Genomic DNA, 5,000 nt, shown 5'->3' on the forward strand with positions numbered 1-5,000 from the left:
AGGACCGTGCGATCAGCCCAAAGTTATTCAGAGTCACCAAGGCAAACGGACCGGACGAGCCGACCGATTGGTTTTGATCTAATAAAAGCGTCCCTTCCATCTCTGGTCGGGACTCTGTTTGCATGTATTAGCTCTAGAATTACCACAGTTATCCAAGTAACGTGGGTACGATCTAAGGAACCATAACTGATTTAATGAGCCATTCGCGGTTTCACCTTAATGCGGCTTGTACTGAGACATGCATGGCTTAATCTTTGAGACAAGCATATGACTACTGGCAGGATCAACCAGGGAGCTGCGTCAACTAGAGCTGAGCAGCCGGCCGCCCGGGAGTGTGTCCCGGAGGCCCGCGCGAACACGCAAGCGTCCGCTCAATTATTCCGCAAACAGGAGGAGGCTGGGCTCCCCTGCACGATACACCTCGAAACCCTCTCAGGTCCCGGCGGCGCGCAGCGCCGTCCTAAGTACTTGGTCGGGTTCGAGAGAGGCGCAATCGCCCGGAGATAGGCGAGTAGACGCTTTCAGTGCGACCACCCGTGCTCCCAACTGAGCTTGCCGCTGCCGACAGAGGCCCGGGAGCGTGCTGTCGTGGTGTTGCCGGCGGGAGACAACACGCGGCCACAAACAGTGGCCGGGCAGCTCCAACGCCAGCGCCACAGAGGGGCAGAGCCCCACTTGGGTGCCAAAGCGAACTCTCCCAGCACAGCGCACGCGCCAACACATCCGCACAGCTGCGATACAAACCACCTGCGAGAACCGCGGGGGCGACCGAGCAGCAGACGGCGTCGCGGCGCCGAGTGCCGGGCGGCGGCGCATCCTCGACGCACACAGTCCTCAATCGGACCAGCACACTGCAGATGTCCACCGCGCTTCGCACCGGGCCCGCGAGGACCCACTTTGGCCGCACGGCGCCGCGCGCTGGGTGCGCCGGCGCGCAGCTGCGCCGCCTGCCGCGTCCGTCGGCCGGCGCGCCTGCCACTGGGCGCCCCCACCAGCCGGCTGTAGCGCGTGCGCCCACGCAGCGCGCGGCCAGCACGCCGGGCGCTCCCCCCTCACCGGCCGGGGACGGTCCCACCCAGCCACCGCCGCGTATCGCTTCATACCCACATGCCCACTCACGTTCGTGGGTATGACGGGTGTCGCTGAAGCAACCAGTTAATACCTGTACCGATTGTCGCAATCAATGATTCACCTCCAGCGTAAACAACCGCGCAACAACGGATTTCCAGTTCATTTGCGTAACTTGGGCAGCAAACGTAGACGTCCATCTACATTTGCAAATTCAGTGGGTCTTGCATGCCTGGATGATATGCGTCACGACACGCCACATCAGCCCACATACATGCTGCGACGTATACACGAGAGAACACGTGGAAGGTGGCCCGCGTACGTATGCGAATGCCATTGCACAGCTGCGAAGCTCATTGAACACGCAAACTCCCGCCTGACGAACTAGAGGCGACAGGGGGGCGATATACGTCTTACAGCAGTACACATTACAGTGGATAGCGGGACCATGTGGAACGTACGCAACACTCGCTAGATGTTGTGAGGGTACGCACCGTAACATGAATCAATACGCAGGACACCAGAGAGTGCGAGCACTGACCTATGTTGAGAGGGTTGCGATTAGGCAACGCTACATGAATGTTGCAATTCATATAACAATTACAGGTCAGGTTAGGGCCCAACGTGGGTTAGGTTAGGGCCCAACGTAGGTTAGGTTAGGGCGCAACGTAGGTTAGGTTAGGGCGCAACGTAGGTTAGGTTAGGGCGCAACGTAGGTTAGGTTAAGGCGCAACATAGGTTAGGTTAAGGCGCAACATAGGTTAGGTTAGGGCGCAACGTAGGTTAGGTTAGGGCCCAACGTAGGTTAGGTTAGGGCCCAACGTAGGTTAGGTTAGGGCCCAACGTAGGTTAGGTTAGGGCCCAACGTAGGTTAGGTTAGGGCCCAACGTAGGTTAGGTTAGGGCCCAACGTAGGTTAGGTTAGGTTAGGGCCCAACGTAGGTTAGGTTAGGTTAGGGCCCAACGTAGGTTAGGTTAGGTTAGGGCCCAACGTAGGTTAGGTTAGGTTAGGGCCCAACGTAGGTTAGGTTAGGTTAGGGCCCAACGTAGGTTAGGTTAGGTTAGGGCCCAACGTAGGTTAGGTTAGGTTAGGGCGCAACGTAGGTTAGGTTAGGTTAGGGCGCAACGTAGGTTAGGTTAGGTTAGGGCGCAACGTAGGTTAGGTTAGGTTAGGGCGCAACGTAGGTTAGGTTAGGTTAGGGCGCAACGTAGGTTAGGTTAGGTTAGGGCGCAACGTAGGTTAGGTTAGGTTAGGGCGCAACGTAGGTTAGGTTAGGTTAGGGCGCAACGTAGGTTAGGTTAGGTTAGGGCGCAACGTAGGTTAGGTTAGGTTAGGGCGCAACGTAGGTTAGGTTAGGTTAGGGCGCAACGTAGGTTAGGTTAAGGCGCAACATAGGTTAGGTTAAGGCGCAACATAGGTTAGGTTAAGGCGCAACATAGGTTAGGTTAAGGCGCAACATAGGTTAGGTTAAGGCGCAACATAGGTTAGGTTAAGGCGCAACATAGGTTAGGTTAAGGCGCAACATAGGTTAGGTTAAGGCGCAACATAGGTTAGGTTAAGGCGCAACATAGGTTAGGTTAAGGCGCAACATAGGTTAGGTTAAGGCGCAACATAGGTTAGGTTAAGGCGCAACATAGGTTAGGTTAAGGCGCAACATAGGTTAGGTTAAGGCGCAACATAGGTTAGGTTAAGGCGCAACATAGGTTAGGTTAAGGCGCAACATAGGTTAGGTTAAGGCGCAACATAGGTTAGGTTAAGGCGCAACATAGGTTAGGTTAAGGCGCAACATAGGTTAGGTTAAGGCGCAACATAGGTTAGGTTAAGGCGCAACATAGGTTAGGTTAAGGCGCAACATAGGTTAGGTTAAGGCGCAACATAGGTTAGGTTAAGGCGCAACATAGGTTAGGTTAAGGCGCAACATAGGTTAGGTTAAGGCGCAACATAGGTTAGGTTAAGGCGCAACATAGGTTAGGTTAAGGCGCAACATAGGTTAGGTTAAGGCGCAACATAGGTTAGGTTAAGGCGCAACATGGGTTAGGTTAGGGCGCAACATAGGTTAGGTTAGGGCGCAACATAGGTTAGGTTAGGGCGCAACATAGGTTAGGTTAGGGCGCAACATAGGTTAGGTTAGGGCGCAACATAGGTTAGGTTAGGGCGCAACATAGGTTAGGTTAGGGCGCAACATAGGTTAGGTTAGGGCGCAACATAGGTTAGGTTAGGGCGCAACATAGGTTAGGTTAGGGCGCAACATAGGTTAGGTTAGGGCGCAACATAGGTTAGGTTAGGGCGCAACATAGGTTAGGTTAGGGCGCAACATAGGTTAGGTTAGGGCGCAACATAGGTTAGGTTAGGGCGCAACATAGGTTAGGTTAGGGCGCAACATAGGTTAGGTTAGGGCGCAACATAGGTTAGGTTAAGGCGCAACATAGGTTAGGTTAAGGCGCAACATAGGTTAGGTTAAGGCGCAACATAGGTTAGGTTAAGGCGCAACATAGGTTAGGTTAAGGCGCAACATAGGTTAGGTTAAGGCGCAACATAGGTTAGGTTAAGGCGCAACATAGGTTAGGTTAAGGGATGGTGTATGAGGGGGGAGGGGACGAGGTTCGTTCATAGTGATGATGGTAAGTGGACGCCTGAGGCACCCTGAGATGTGTCACGTCAGGATGCACCTTTGGCTCAGGGGAGGTGGTGCGCCGGTTCTGTGGGTGTGGCAAGGGAGTGGCAGACCTGTGTCTTTCATTCCTGCCATTGCTTATATGCTGTGAGACACGCCAGTGTGGTGGTGTTGGCTGCACCCCTGTGTAGCACATGTGTGGGTGTTTGTGGCTTATCTGCGTAATGATGGTTGTTGGAAGTGTGAGATATTCTGTTTTTGGGGTGGACCTCCTGGTTTTGTTATCATAGTGTGAATGGTGTAATGTGGCGGAGAGGATGCACTGGATGTTGTTCCATGGTGGTGCTTAGATATTGTGTCTGTGTCTGTTACAGCCAGAGAGTAGTGTGTGATAGGGTGTCTGGGTGACGTGTAGTTCACATTGTGTGCAGAGACTGTCAGCATGTATAGGGACAGTTCTATGTCGTATGTCATCTATATTCCGATGGCTCTGCATCTATTAGTTATCAGCGCCATGTATCAGTTTAATCTGGTTGCAGTCTCGTGGTGTTCTATCTCTGTACAGTAGTAGAGGTGCGACTGCACTACGTAGCTACCCCTTGCGGCAGCTTTCCCCGGTGTATGGCATATGATTATCAGCAATGAGTCGATTAGTGACAACTGGTCGTGTGACAACGTCACATGTCTGCGGGTGGGATACGCTACAACCTGCTTGTGGGTCAGGGCTCAGTAATGCTCTCCTCACACTGAGCGCTCGGACCGTCATTACCCGTCTGCGTGATGTATTGCGGAGCGCTTTTAGCCATTGCCAGAGTCTTTGCGACTGCGAGTGCAACGCCCATGGGGACCGACATGGTTGGGGCGCTTCCTAGCTGATCGCTCAGCATCGGAATCCGTACTGTGAGCACGCAATCGCGCACAGACTTAGAGCATGTGTAGGGACAGCGGGAATTTCGCATCTTGGATACAACGCTTCATGAAACGGATGATATAGGGGTGGATTGCAACTTACGACTGCGAGAAAAGTCCGCCGTTCATCCGCTGGAGTTGCAATTTGGGCAGGTGACGTGAGGCACGTACGGGGGCGGGTGGCGTGATTGTCGGTGGACGACGTCGTGCGGCGCAGGGACTGGCGTTGGTGCTCTTGTGGTGGACAGTGGATGCAGGCTTTGTGGGTGGGGTCGGGAAACGGGTACTGTGGGCCCATCGCCGTCGTAGTCAGCTTGGCGTCGCATAGATGGCGGTACTGTTTTTGTGGTGCGATCGACATGGTGGTTGTAGTGCTGTCGGATGCGCGTAGATGGGGCTATTGCATGTG

At 53.9% G+C, this 5,000-nt stretch overlaps 1 non-coding gene across 1 annotated transcript in view; it reads right to left on the bottom strand.

Moving 5' to 3' along the window:
* LOC126197097 (small subunit ribosomal RNA) overlaps positions 1 to 294 on the bottom strand; it is a 1,909-nt gene extending 1,615 nt beyond the window's left edge. The window contains exon 1 of the ribosomal RNA XR_007539498.1: positions 1 to 294. This exon is cut by the window's left edge and continues 1,615 nt beyond it. This is a non-coding gene — a ribosomal RNA (small subunit ribosomal RNA).
* Positions 295 to 5,000: the final 4,706 nt, after the last annotated feature.

The sequence above is a fragment of the Schistocerca nitens genome, chromosome 7 (assembly GCF_023898315.1).
Source record: "Schistocerca nitens isolate TAMUIC-IGC-003100 chromosome 7, iqSchNite1.1, whole genome shotgun sequence".
Lineage (NCBI taxonomy): Eukaryota > Metazoa > Arthropoda > Insecta > Orthoptera > Acrididae > Schistocerca > Schistocerca nitens.